Genomic DNA, 12,710 nt, shown 5'->3' with positions numbered 1-12,710 from the left:
CAGGGGACGGAATGTCCCCCATTCTGCCACTGGCACCGGCACCAGCAGGAGGAGCCAGGATGGGAGGGGAAGCTTCCTCAGCCTGTCTCCTGGGCGTAGTCTCCAGCAACTCACACGTGAGGCTGTTCACGGTGGCTCTCACCTGTCTTTGCTCTCTCAGCCTGTTCAGTAGCTGCACCCTAGGTCAGGGATGGGGTAGGCAAAGAGGCCTACCATTCTTGGCCACTTTTATGAAGACTGTGGCTCCACATCTGTCCTGGAGATGTCCTTTTGCACACTACAAAGACCAGGACAGATGAAACTATGCCCGTGGTTCTAAGACCCCAAGCTAATATTCTTTTCACCCAGGGGGTCACCTCCTCTGATCTGGAAGGATCAGAACTGAGTGGAGGTGGGGTGGGGTTGGGGGTCAGAATCACTTCAAGGAAAAGAGAACTTGGATCCCAGCTCTCAGCAGACAGTGGCCCCCTCTTCCTTTAAGTGCTGGGTGATGGAAGAGACTGTGTGTGTGGGGGGGGCTGGGATAGTGGGGTGTTGTGTGCACGGCCAGTGTCCTCAGACAAGCCTCCCTGTGGCCTCTCCACACTCAGAAGCAGGACTTAGCTTGGGCGTTGCCTCTCTAGAGCAGGCTCTACTTAAGCAACAGTGCCATCCCCAGCGACCACTTCAATCCTGCCAGGCTGGACACGGAGGCACATGGTTTAAAGACCAGGCACAGCCCAGCTCCACTCTGCCCGGCTTGCTTCCTCCAGTCTGGACTCTGTATAAGCTTCTGCAGTAACAGCAGTGGCAGAGAGAAGGGGGAGGGGGAGAGAAGCAGAGAGGAGTGCTGAGGAACAACTGGTCGCAGGAACTCACTGCTGACCTCAGCCAGGCCAGGCACCTCCACATGGGTCCCTGTAGCCTTACGACCTGCTTCTCACCCTGCCCTGTACCACGAACGTACACGAAACACGGGAGGAGGGGAATCCCAAGTCAGACGTGATGGGTGCCTTGGCTCTTTGTGTCTCTGGGGAGGGAGGTCATTTCCCAATATGCACAGTGGGTTAGGCCAAGTGCAGTCCTTGGAAACAGAAATAGTAGCTTGCATACAGCATAGACATCATGTGGCTGAAGCGGGGGCTTTGATACATATGATGAGGTGCCCTGGGGTTTGTGGCTTCTTGGTGAGCAAAGTACCCTAGTGCCACGAAGAACCACTACCCACCTATACGGACCAGCTTTTCCACCACTGGAAATGGTGGGCTCCTGGCAGACTTCGTGATGCGGTGTTAGCTGCAGGGTAACACTGACAGCTTCTACTACCCAGCCCCAGACCCCAGGGTGAGTGGCAAGCACAAACAGAAGGAGACAGGCCAAAGAAACTGTTCCTGGCAGTGAAGGGGCCATGTCACCTCAACACAAGGCCCACTTGGAGCCTTCTGCCATACTCGGGCCAGCGTGATGGCTCAGCTCCATAGCGATCGGGGCTGAGGGTGTCAGTCAGAGGCAGAGGGAGCAGAATGTTATTTGGAGATGAGCTGGGCCATGTTGTGATTTCTGTTCCGTTGGGGGAGGGGACACGGCTTCACCTGCTCTGGTGATGGCCAGCGAGGACAGGGACAGAATGGGAGGTGTCCCAAGAGGGAAGGGAACTGAGTGTCCTAGGCAGGTGTGGGAGGTAGGGGGCTAAGCCTAAAGCCCTCTCCCCCTTCATCCTTCACCTACGAGTTCCAGGAGGAGAGGAGGTGAGGTGGACAGAAGAGGAGAAGCAGATGCTATTCAGTCCCTGGCCACCTGCCTCCATGTATGCCATCAGCTGGAACCTAGGCCCAGATGGGTTTAGAGACTTGCCCATGGCCACACAACCTGCTGCCCATGCTCCCAGCCTGGGTATGCTCATGTAGATATGCCCCTCCCCCACACCATTACAGCTCTCGAGGAGAAAGCAGAGACAGAAATGGAATTCTTCCCAAGAGGGGTGGAAGGGCTGGCCCAGAAGCCCAGGCTGCAGATGAGTTTCACTGTGTAGCTTGGCCTCTGCTTCCAGGCCACGTCGGTACTTAGCAAGGGCATGCAGAGAAAGACCCAGGGCTCGTCTCCCAAAGGCAGGTGGCAGGATGTTTCCTGGCTGGCAGTGCCAAGTCGTAAAAGGTACACGCTCCAAAGACTTGGTGGGAAGTTACATACCAGTAACTTCTCCGAGGGCAACTTCATGAGTTTGCTTAATGTGCTGCCTGTCACTCCAAGTGATTGACAGCTAGGAGGTTGGACTGAAACAGATCCTCCAGTAGCCGCAGGACAGCAGGCTCAGGCTGCCCTGAAGGGGTGAAAGCCCATCTCTGCCGACATACAAGTGGCCACTGACCTGGGGGTGGGGTCTTGTGGAAACTGAATCACTGACTAGGGTTGTAAGCTCATGATTTCAGAGCCCTCTTTGGCTCTGAAATCTGGAACCAGATGGCCTCTACAACGCCCTGGGATACTGCCAGCCCGGAGTCCACTCACTCTCCTCTCACCTAATCTCCCAGGCTGAAGGAACCCCGGGCTGCCCTACGCTGCCTTCTCCCATTCACAATAAGGAAGACACTCTCTGCTGGCTCTGCCCAGCTGTTTGGAACCTGCCAGGGCAAGCTTGCAGCAGAAGGCTGCCATCCTGAAGGGACTCTTGCCCAGCTTCTGCTCCTCCCGAGCGGCCCTGTCAATACGCCCAAGCATTTTACTCGCTTGTCTGTTATTTTCCGGACTTGGGTGTTGGCTGTGTCAAGACCGTTGGGATAGTGCAGGACACAGAGGCCTCGGCACACCTTTGTCCCTCTAACAGGTATAACTGGACCGAAGTCAACTGGCAGTGTGGGTCGGTACTGTCAGCACCTCTGCTGCTTTCCAGCTGTGCAACCCAGGCCACCCTGACCCTCTCTTTCCTCATCTAGAGCACGGGGTTCCACCCATCTCCCGACTGAAGATTAAATGCAGTAGTAACACGTGGCACAGTCCCCACACAGTTGGCTCAGAGGAGCCCGCAGAAAAGCCGTCAACTGCCTCAGCTGGAGCCTGAGCGCCACTCAGCAGCCAAGCTGCCCCATTTCCACCGTCTCCTGTGGGCATCCCTGCCTCCACGCCAGGGTCCAGGGGTGCAGGACAGGGTCCGGGCCGCCACTAGAAGTCCGGTTGAATCCTGATACCCTCCCCTTCCCGCCATCGCCACGAGGGGCGCAGTGTCTCCGCGGTCCGCTTAGTTTAACTCCGTGGACGACTCCAGCGGAGCTGCCCCAAAGCACAGGGTGGGTGGGGGCGCGATGGGCCTCCTGGCGGAAGCAACGGCGTGGCGACCCTCAAGTCCGCTAGCAGGACCCCATCCCGCCCGCGGAATTGTTTCTTAGGGTGTCCCGAGCGGGCGGCGGTGGAGTGGCAGAAGAACGGCTCCAAGTCGCAATGAATGAGCTACCGCGTCACCTCCCGCAGCCCCGCGGCTCCGGTCCCCCCGGGGCTCTGGCGACGCTTGCTCTGCGCTTCGCAAAGCGCCGGCGACACCGCCAACAGCTCTCTCAGGGGTCCGGCCAGGCCGCCCCGAGTTCAGTGCTCCGCGCCTGCAGCTCGTCTCATCGTTAGTCGGAACCCGAGGCGGGCCGTGCGCCTGGAGCGCAGCGCGGTGACCGCGCCCGTCCCCGAACACCCCAGCGACGCGCACTCACCTCCTCCCCGGCTGCGCGTAGCTCCAGTTCCCGGGACGCGCGGGGCGCCCGCGCCCGGCCCGCGTAGCCCCAGCGCTCATCCCCGCCCGCAGCGCCCCGGCCGCCCGCCCGCCCGCCCGCCCGCCCGCCCGCCGGGCACCGAGCCGCCGCGCTGCGCCTGGGGCGGGGTGCGAGCAGAGGGCCGCCTCCCGGGCCGGTCCGCGGGCAGCGCTCGCCTCGCGCGGAGGCCGGACGCACAGCCCGACAGCAGCGCCCCGGCTTGGGTTACACGCTTGCCCCCCGCCCCGCCCCGGCTATTTTTAGCACGGCTTTTCCTAGGTGTTGGTTTCATGGGATCCACCTAGCCACGCCGGCCTGGTGGGAAACTCTCTCTCTCGGGTCACCAACCCTCTCCCCCCACAACACGCTCTCCTTGGCCAGTCGTACAGCTGGCATGCCGCTGGGCGGAAAGCCTGGCTTCGGCGCAACTTCGGAAACGGCTGCCACCATTCCACCGTGTGGCTTCCAGTCGCAGCTCTATCCATCCCTTGCTCCTCCCAGTCCCTGGGCCACCAAAAGCAACTAAACCTCTTCCTCTGGCTTCTGGCCCGGAAGGTTAAGGCCCGGGCTATAGCTGGCACCTGTTTAGGGAAAATTTCAGGTTAAATCTCACCCCCCCCCCCCAAGTACATAAGTCTGACACTCCAAGGTGCTGCGGTGGGAGTAGATGTCCTGGGGGCTTTTGTCATGAACATGGAGCTTGAAGTCTCCAACCTTGGTGGCTTCCTACTGGGCTATCATCCAGCCTGGGGTTGAGCACACTGAAACACACCATTTAGGTCCCTAGAGATGGCCGAGCTCCTTTAAGATCATCTGACAAAGTGCTCCATTTAACATATGAACCCAAGCTTCACAGACTAGGAATCTGCTGGAGGCCACAAAGCTGGACGCTGGACTAGGTTAAAATATTGAGCTCAGCATGAGGACTAGAGTTCAAGGGCCCAGCATTGGGTAAAAGAGCAAGGTGTGGTGTGTGTTTGAACACGGTGCTGGGGAAACAGAGCCAGGCAGATCCCTGAGGCTACGGGGCCAGGCAGCCTATCTTACTTTCTTGGTAAGCTCCAGGGCAACCTGTCTCCCAGGGTGTGTCAGCCTGAGGCTGACCTCTGGTCTCCACGCACACATGTACACAATGTAAGCTCACAGACTCAGGTCTGGAGAGAGAGGACCACTGAGTACATCCCCACTTTAGATGAACTGGGTCATTGACCTGGATTTGCAGGCTTCTCAGCAGTAAATGACCAGGTGAGGGCCCTTCACGGAAAGAGACCCTGCCTGGCAGAATGAGTCCTTCAACCACCCCCACCCCCACTCCCACCCCCAATAGGTCTAGCTGCCACTCTGAAGTTCCGGTTTCACTCCTGGGAACACCTTTATCATGCAAAGCAAGGCTGGGCACAGGCTTCTGGGCTGCTTCCTGGGAAACTCCTGGCCTTGGGCAGGTCCCAAGGCCTGTACTGAAGGCCTCACTTGTGAATTGCCCTGAGCTGCAGTGGACGCAGGGCAAAGCTGATCTTCCTGGGACTGTTGAGTGTGGCACGTGACAGTGAGCCAGAACTGGATGGAAATGTGAATGGAATCTGGGTTGAGAGGCTCCCACCCTGCCCCGGACCCCAGCTCTGGAACTCTGGATTGCATTTCTGCAGTATCACTCTGGGCCTGTGGACCCAGGATCTCTTGCTCCTCAGAAAACACCCAGGAAGGGTCTGAGCGACTAACTGTGAGTGTAGGAATACCCCGGCAACCAGGCTTCCCAGTCCCTACTGCTGGGGTGCCCCCACACGGGAGACCTTGGAAGATATTACCTTCTTTTCCTTTTGCTGTTTGTTTTGACTTTAAGAAAGGTCAGGATTTCAAAATATACCAAGGTGTTTATATATGCATGTGCTTGGGTATGTGTGTACATACACATATGTGTGTACATACACATGTGTGCATGCATGTAGTATTTGGACACATGTTTCTCCAGCTGTGTGCCTCTGAACACTGCCCAGGCTACAGACACAATAATCAAAGTCATTGGTGCCCACACAGTCGGCTCAGAGGAGCCTGCAGAAAAGCTGTCAACTGCCTCAGTGGACAGAGTGCTTCCTCAGTGTGCTTCCTGAGCCAAGCAGGTGTGAGGCCTGCTCTTCTGCTCAGGAGGCCATAGCAAGGCAGGCCTCCTCTGCTCGGCGAGCTGCTACCCCTTTCCAGGCTCCTATGCTGTGTTTAGTCCTCTGACAAGAAGAAGCATGCATCTTCTTCCATAACTACTCATGACTGACTGAGTGATGTTCAGGCACAGATGGGGCCATAGTGATACCGTGAAGCCTCAGTGGGCACAGGACGGCAGGGTCAAGGTCTCCTCCCACCCTAGACATCAGTCACATGAGCATGAGAATGCTGTTATGTGGCTTCTCTGGGTGACAGGGTCCTCAAGGATGCCTTGGACTTATGTCCGGCAGCCTTACCTTCTCTCTGTCCTGAACAAGGACCAGAGCGCCCGACAGTAGAACCTGTTTGCCCTCGGAGGAGCTGCTAGCACAATACGCCTGGGGAGCAGAGAAGAGCGGGGAGCCTGGGCCTCTGCTCCTGCCTTTCACCCCAGCACAGACTGTTTGAGAAGGGAGGGGAATTCTGAGCCTCAATTCTCTAGGGAAATCATGGCCCAGCCAGGGACACTAACTTGATTTACCCAGCCACACTGGGAGAGTACAGGTCTCTGGCCCTGACCAAGCCCCTTCTCAACCCAGCACTCAAGGCCAGCACTGGCCACCTCTGGCAGAGGCTTCCTGGCTCTGGGGCGTCCAGGGAGCCAGCAGTGTTCCTGAGTCATTGCTTTAACTTCTGCCTGATGCAGAAACAAACCACACCACCAGCACAGAGCAGGGTGGGAGGAGCAGAAGCCTCTGGCGGATTCCAGGACCACATTGTCACACTCCAGCAAGCTTGACCCTGGCTAACTCAGCTAGTGGCCACAAGTCATCCATCCACCCATAAGTGTGCGCACACGTGAACACACACACACACACACACACTTTGAAGGCCAGGTCTCACCCTGCCCCACATGCTTGCACCAGACACATTGGACACCAGGACACTCCAATACATGACTGAGAAGCGGTGCTCCACCCCATGGTCCAGCCCCAACCAGAGACAGAGCAACTGTGAGCTCCTTGGATCCCTCTGGGTATTTTCAAAGCCACTTGCTAGAGCAGAGAAGCTGACACTGGAAAAGCTAAGAAGCCTACCCAGGCAGGGCACAGGGCCTTGGGGAACACACTGGGCACAGCCATTACACACACACACACACACACACACACACACACTGGGCACAGCCGTTACACACACACTGGGCATAGCTGTCACACACACACTGGACACAGCTGTCACACACACACTGGACACAGCTGTTACACACACACTGGACACAGCTGTTACACACACACTGGGCACAGCTGTTACACACACACTGGACACAGCTGTTACACACACACTGGGCATAGCTGTTACACACACACTGGACACAGCTGTTACACACACACTGGGCACAGCTGTTACACACACACTAGGTGCTGCTATTATACACACACTGGGCACTGCCATTACACACACACACTGGGCACTGCCATTACACTACTTTGCAGGTCTTGCCTCCGCACTGAGGCCAGACTAGACTGGAAACAGCCTGGGTCCTAAGCTCTGGGTCAAGCAAGCTCCCCTGCTTCGGCCAGCTCAGCACCTCAGGTAGCAGAGAAGCCCAAAGGGCAGTGGTAGATCTACACTTACTGTCCTGGGCCCTGCGGCCTCTGGAAGCAAGTGGATTTGGGGGGTCCTGTGCCTGTTCCTCATTAGGGTACTCTAGGGACCTGTCTTAGAACGGCCGCCACGTCAGTGCTGAGTGGATCCCGTGTGGCTGTGGGACGCTCTGCTAGGAGTATGGCCAGTGTCTGTGGAGCCCACTGGTCAGTTCAGAAGCTCAGGTCTGTAGGCATCCGAAGAGTTCACTAGAGGCCCTGGCTCCACCTCCCCACCTCCCAGCCCCCATTTCCTGCCAGCTCTGTGTCCTTGGGAGAAGTCAGCAACCTCTCTGAGTGTCCACTTGCTCTTCTGGGTTCATAGCCATCTCGACATCCCCTGGTCAGGAAGGCAGAGCAGCCAGCAAGAGGCCTCTGTGTCTCTGTCCTCACATGCCCTGCCACAGGAGGGACCCTGGGGGGGGTCAAGATCAGTCGTACATAGCAACTGCTGTCCAAGGCAGGGAAAACATGTGGACCTCCTGAAGAGGTGGGGTGCCAGCCCTGGGAACGGCTTTCTGTGATCCCCGAGGCTGCCCCACTCCTGGTGTCTGGTCAGAGCGGAGCCAAGTTTTCCCCTGGCATCCGAAGACAACATGCAGGCTCTGGGATAGAGGAAGGAAGTCAAGCAGGAATGAATAGACCTCAGTGCGGCGGCACTCGGCTCATCTCTAAGCGCCCCGTATTATAAGGGGCCTGTTGTACCTTTGGTGGGAGCCCGGAGAGGGGAGGGAGAAGAGGATGGGAAGAGAGGAAGGTCGGAGGGGAGGGAAGCAGGGGGATGAGGGATGGGGAGGGAGGGAGAAAGGAGGAGGTCTACGGTTGGGTTGGTCATACCATCCTGATCTCATCTGTATTGGGAAGCTGTGTTGGTCGGGCCCAGCTAGGGCGGGTTGAGGGCTGAGGGAAGAGCTGCTGGGCCAGGAGACATTCCAGACAGACGGTGGCGCATGACTCAGAGCCCCGAGCGGGACTTTTCTGCCTCACTTCCAAGTGGTCCCATTTTATTTTATTCTATTTTTTTAAAGAGGGGGTGGGCAAAGATGTTCTTTCTGAGAGCGCTTCACACAGGGACGATGCACACCCACCCACGGTCACTTAGCATGCGGCTGGTCACGCCCACTGACCTGCCATGGCAGAAGGTTTTCTGTGTGTGAGGCCCAGCAGCCCTTTTACCCCAACTCTAAGGGCTCCTGTGCTGACACCTCCTCTTCCAGGAAGCCCTCTCTCTTACTTCCCACAGGGCTTCTCATGGGCACCGCCTGAGGCTCTTGTTCCCCTTTCTCCACAGGGGTCGGAAGGTCCTGAACACCTGTCTGAACCCCTGGAAAATTGTTCTTAGGAGTGGCAGGGGCTACACTGCAGGATCCAGGCCTGTGCTAGGCCCTCTCATCTCCCAGCCCCGGCGAACACTGTTCCTGTGTGTAGGGTAGGAGGCTGGGTCCCCAGACGCCCTGGGCATTTTTGAAGGAAGCCAGAGCCCTGTTGGGTTTAAACTCATCTCATCAGAGCCCACCTCCTGGCTGCCCCCGAGCGTCCTGAGTGCCTAGGTACCATAGCAGCCGGTGGCTTAAGACCAAGCCATCCCTATGCTCTGTGGCCGTGTGGCCTCAGTTTCCCCATCTGCCGTGCAGTGAATGACCCGGGGCCCATGGGTGGTTCTTCTGTCCAGACGCTCGCTCTGGAGCATCCCTGACTCAGCCAAGCACAGACCTTCAGGACTGGAGTTCTTCTAATGAAAAGAAAACAGAGGCAGCGGCGAGCAGTAACCCAAGCCAGCAGCCAGGGCATGAATGGGCCCTTTCATGAGTCACAACCGGAGTGAGGCCTGGCTGAGGCACCAGGCTGTGTCTGAGGAGTGGCAGTTCCTTGGGCAGGGAAAAGAGGGACAGCAGCCTGGGGCTAGCCTCCATCCCTCCTCTGCATCCCAACCCGGCTCATGCAGGGGCTTGGATGTCCCTCGGTCCAAATGATCACGCCCGTGTTTTTCTGGGAGTCCGAGGATCTCCATGTCCCGGCCCATCACCCCTCGGGGCGGCGGGGAAGGTTTGTGGGGAAGGTCTGTGCGAGAGGCACTTTGAGCAGCATTTTGCCCATCTGCAGGGTGCCCACTGGGTGTGCAGACAACTGGCCCTTTGAGGGTCTGTGGTGAACAGCAGCGTCCTTCTCTGACACCTGGGTCTGCGTCAGCACCCTGAATGGCCTCAGTGTGCCCGAGCTGTCTTTTCCGTACCTGGCCACTGAGACTTCCAACATTCTTTTAGGGAAAAAAAAACATGGCAAGGTTCCTGGGATCTTTCTCTCTCCAGATAACTTATCCTTCTCAGGCCAGCCAGACCCAAGCCAGCGCCTCTTTCCTTTGGCGACACTAAAGAAAACCCAGGCTTCCGTTTTGCCACCTGCTGCTACAGCCTGAACAATGGTCCCCTCTGACTTTACACGGACAGGACAGCAGTCAGCAGACTTCCTTCTGTGCCACAGTGAAAGCCGATGGCCCCAGTCCAGACAGTGGCAGTGACTCTAGGGCCCAGAGCATGCCTGCCATGTAGAAAGAACTTATGTTTGTTGAATGAATACATGAACAAAAATGTAGAAAAAAAATACAGGCAGAAGGAAACCTATGGGAAACAAGCCTTCGGGTACGATGCACGGACTCCACTGAGAAAATGACATAAGCTCTGGATCCTGGTGGGCTTCTTGCAAAACTCTGGACCGGGAACTTATCTATCTCAATGCCGAGGGGGTCGTGAGCTTCAGAGACTCCAGATTCAAATGCTAACACTGTCATGTCTCTCCACGCTTCGGTTTTCCCAACCCGGTCTCCACCTCCACAGGGTTTAAGAACACCATTCTGAGTACTCAGAGAAGCCCAGGGTATATTCTTATTGGTGCTAATTCTTACTAGTCTTGGTGGCTTTCTGTGTGAGTGAGTGTGTGTGTGTGAGTGTGTGTGTGTGTGTGTGTGTGTGTGTGTGTGTGTGTAGGCCAGAGGCTGACACAGGGTGTCCTCTCGTACTTTCAATCTTAATTTTAGGCAAGGCCTTTCACTGAACCTAGAACTTGCCAGTTAAGCTAGAGTCTGGCTGGTGAGCTGCAGAGATTCTCTGGTCTCAGGAGCGCCGCGGCTGAGGAGATCTACACGGGGCCGCCATTCTCACGTGGGTGCTGAGGATGCAAACTCAGGCCCTCAGCTTATTCAGTAAATGCCTCACTGAGCCGTCACCCTAACTCCTTCCGTGGCTTTTTTTTCTCTCCCACTGGCCCGCATGTCTAGGCTGGCCACAAACTATACTCTGTTATCATGAGAAGTCTGATGATGTCATCGGTAACCACACTTCAGAGCCTGCTTCAGCACCAAGCCTGTCCTCACCATGCGGCCTGTCCCACAGAGCCCCCGTCACCGTGGTAGACACAAGGCTCAGAGCATGAGGTCTCTCCCGACAAGTGCACAGCTGTCATGCCGTCAACCCGGCTTGTCATGCTGTAACTGCTGGAGGGTCACCGTCAATCCGACAGCGTTTGCACAAATGCCCGTGGACTCCACGGGCAAGCCTTCTAAAGTACAGACTGTGGTGACACGGCATCCCTCAGAAGTGCCACGTGGTCTCCTGGCCCCCACGGGAGGGACTCACACTGCAGCGGTCTCAGGACCTCTCTCCCTCACCCCAACTCAAGCCGCACGCGCTGCTGTCTGTCCATTACTCCTTGCAGACTCTGTATCTGCCCTTCCTCTTTCTTGAAAAGTTCCTCCATCCGCAGCCTCTGCCAGCTGGGAAAACCTTACTCAGTCTTCAAGACCCACACAGGCCACCTCCTCACACGGTGGCCTGTAGTTCCCGCCTCCTCTGCTGGACCCACGGTCTGCTCCACCGCAGAGGCCTGGGCGTGAGGACGGATGGGATCCGCCCCTCCCTGCACCTCCAGGAAGCCCTCCGTGCTTAACCTAGCATGCACACGTCACGGGAAGAGTTGTGAGGAGAGCAGTGCCAGATGCCCCAGAGACACGGCTTGCTCTGGGCTTTTCATGCCACAGACATGGAGACCGAGGCCTTGGGAAGAAGAGACGTCACCGGGGAGGGGCACAGACAGGGCTCATCCCCGAAGGGGCTGTACATGCTTTGAGACCAGAGCCCCAACATGGCCTTTGCATGTCACCTTGTCTGCCCCACAGGGGTAGCTCAGCTCCCTGTCTGCCCCAGTGGGGTAGCTCAGCACCCTGTCTGCCCCACAAGGGTAGCTCAGCACCCTGTCTGCCCCAGTGGGGTAGCTCAGCACCCTGTCTTCATGGCGATCCCGACGCTGTTCCTGTTTGCCAATCTCCTGTACCTGCGCTCACTTCACTTCCCATGGCCGTATCCACAGCTCATCACAAGAGGAGACACCCTCAAGGGTGTCTGTGCAACAGTGGCGGGGGCGGGAGGGTGGCCCTGCCTGCTGCCACTGTGCAACTTGGACAAACTGCGTTTTCCCCTTAGGGACTTCAGCCTCCTTATTTGAAAGGCAGAATTAACATATAGAAACCTTCTCATAGGGCGGTCATGGGGTTCAGTGAAATAATAGAACGTGCTTACAAGGTGCCTGGCACAGGCACAGCAGACATGTTCTCGACTCAATGTGGTGAGGGTGGGAGGGGCGGGGAAGGTGGCGAGGTCAATGATGGTGGTGTCGTCGCTAACGGTGATAACAGTAAAGATGGTGGTGATGATGATGATGGTGGTGATGGTGATGATGGTGATGATGGTGATGATGGTGATGATGGTAATGGTGGTGATGCTGCTGATGGTGGTGGTAGTGATGGTGGTGGTGGTGATGGTGATGATGATGGTGGTGACATTGATGATGTCAGTGATGGTGGTAACGTGCTGCTGCTGCTGACAGTGATGTAAGGGTTGGGGACAGCATAGGGAGGACTAAATGACCGACAACCACCAACTCTGCCTGTTGGCGCTCTGGCATTCATATATCCCTGAAGAGATCCCACAATCCCAAGCATCATACACTCACAAAACTATCGGCAGCTGGCAAAACCAGGCCTCTTCTAAAGCCTGAGGCAGGTCTCAGTCAGCTGCTGTGGACAGTCTGAAGCACACTTGGGATTAAAATGAAAGCACAGTCTTATAATCTTTCTCTGTGTATTTTTTTTAAAAAAAGAAACCCAAATCCCAGAATTGTCACTGCAAGGACTGGTCACTGGTATTGTTACTATGACCTAGGAAGG

At 56.7% G+C, this 12,710-nt stretch overlaps 1 protein-coding gene across 2 annotated transcripts in view; it reads right to left on the bottom strand.

The window, feature by feature from the left end:
* Positions 1 to 12,710, bottom strand: part of Znf469 (zinc finger protein 469) — a 220,986-nt gene that overhangs the window by 36,528 nt on the left and 171,748 nt on the right. Inside the window, exon 1 of one of the 2 annotated variants that reach the window (XM_034522509.2) lies at positions 3,675 to 3,759. The exons of the other annotated variant lie outside the window; for it this stretch is intronic. The gene's annotated coding sequence lies outside the window, so the exon portion shown is untranslated. Of the gene's footprint in view, positions 1 to 3,674; positions 3,760 to 12,710 lie in introns of those variants that run through there. 2 annotated transcript variants of the gene reach the window in all.

Source organism: Arvicanthis niloticus, chromosome 18, assembly GCF_011762505.2.
Source record: "Arvicanthis niloticus isolate mArvNil1 chromosome 18, mArvNil1.pat.X, whole genome shotgun sequence".
NCBI lineage: Eukaryota > Metazoa > Chordata > Mammalia > Rodentia > Muridae > Arvicanthis > Arvicanthis niloticus.
The sequence above is the reverse complement of the archived record's forward strand: the minus strand, read 5'-3'. Positions and strand labels throughout refer to the sequence as shown.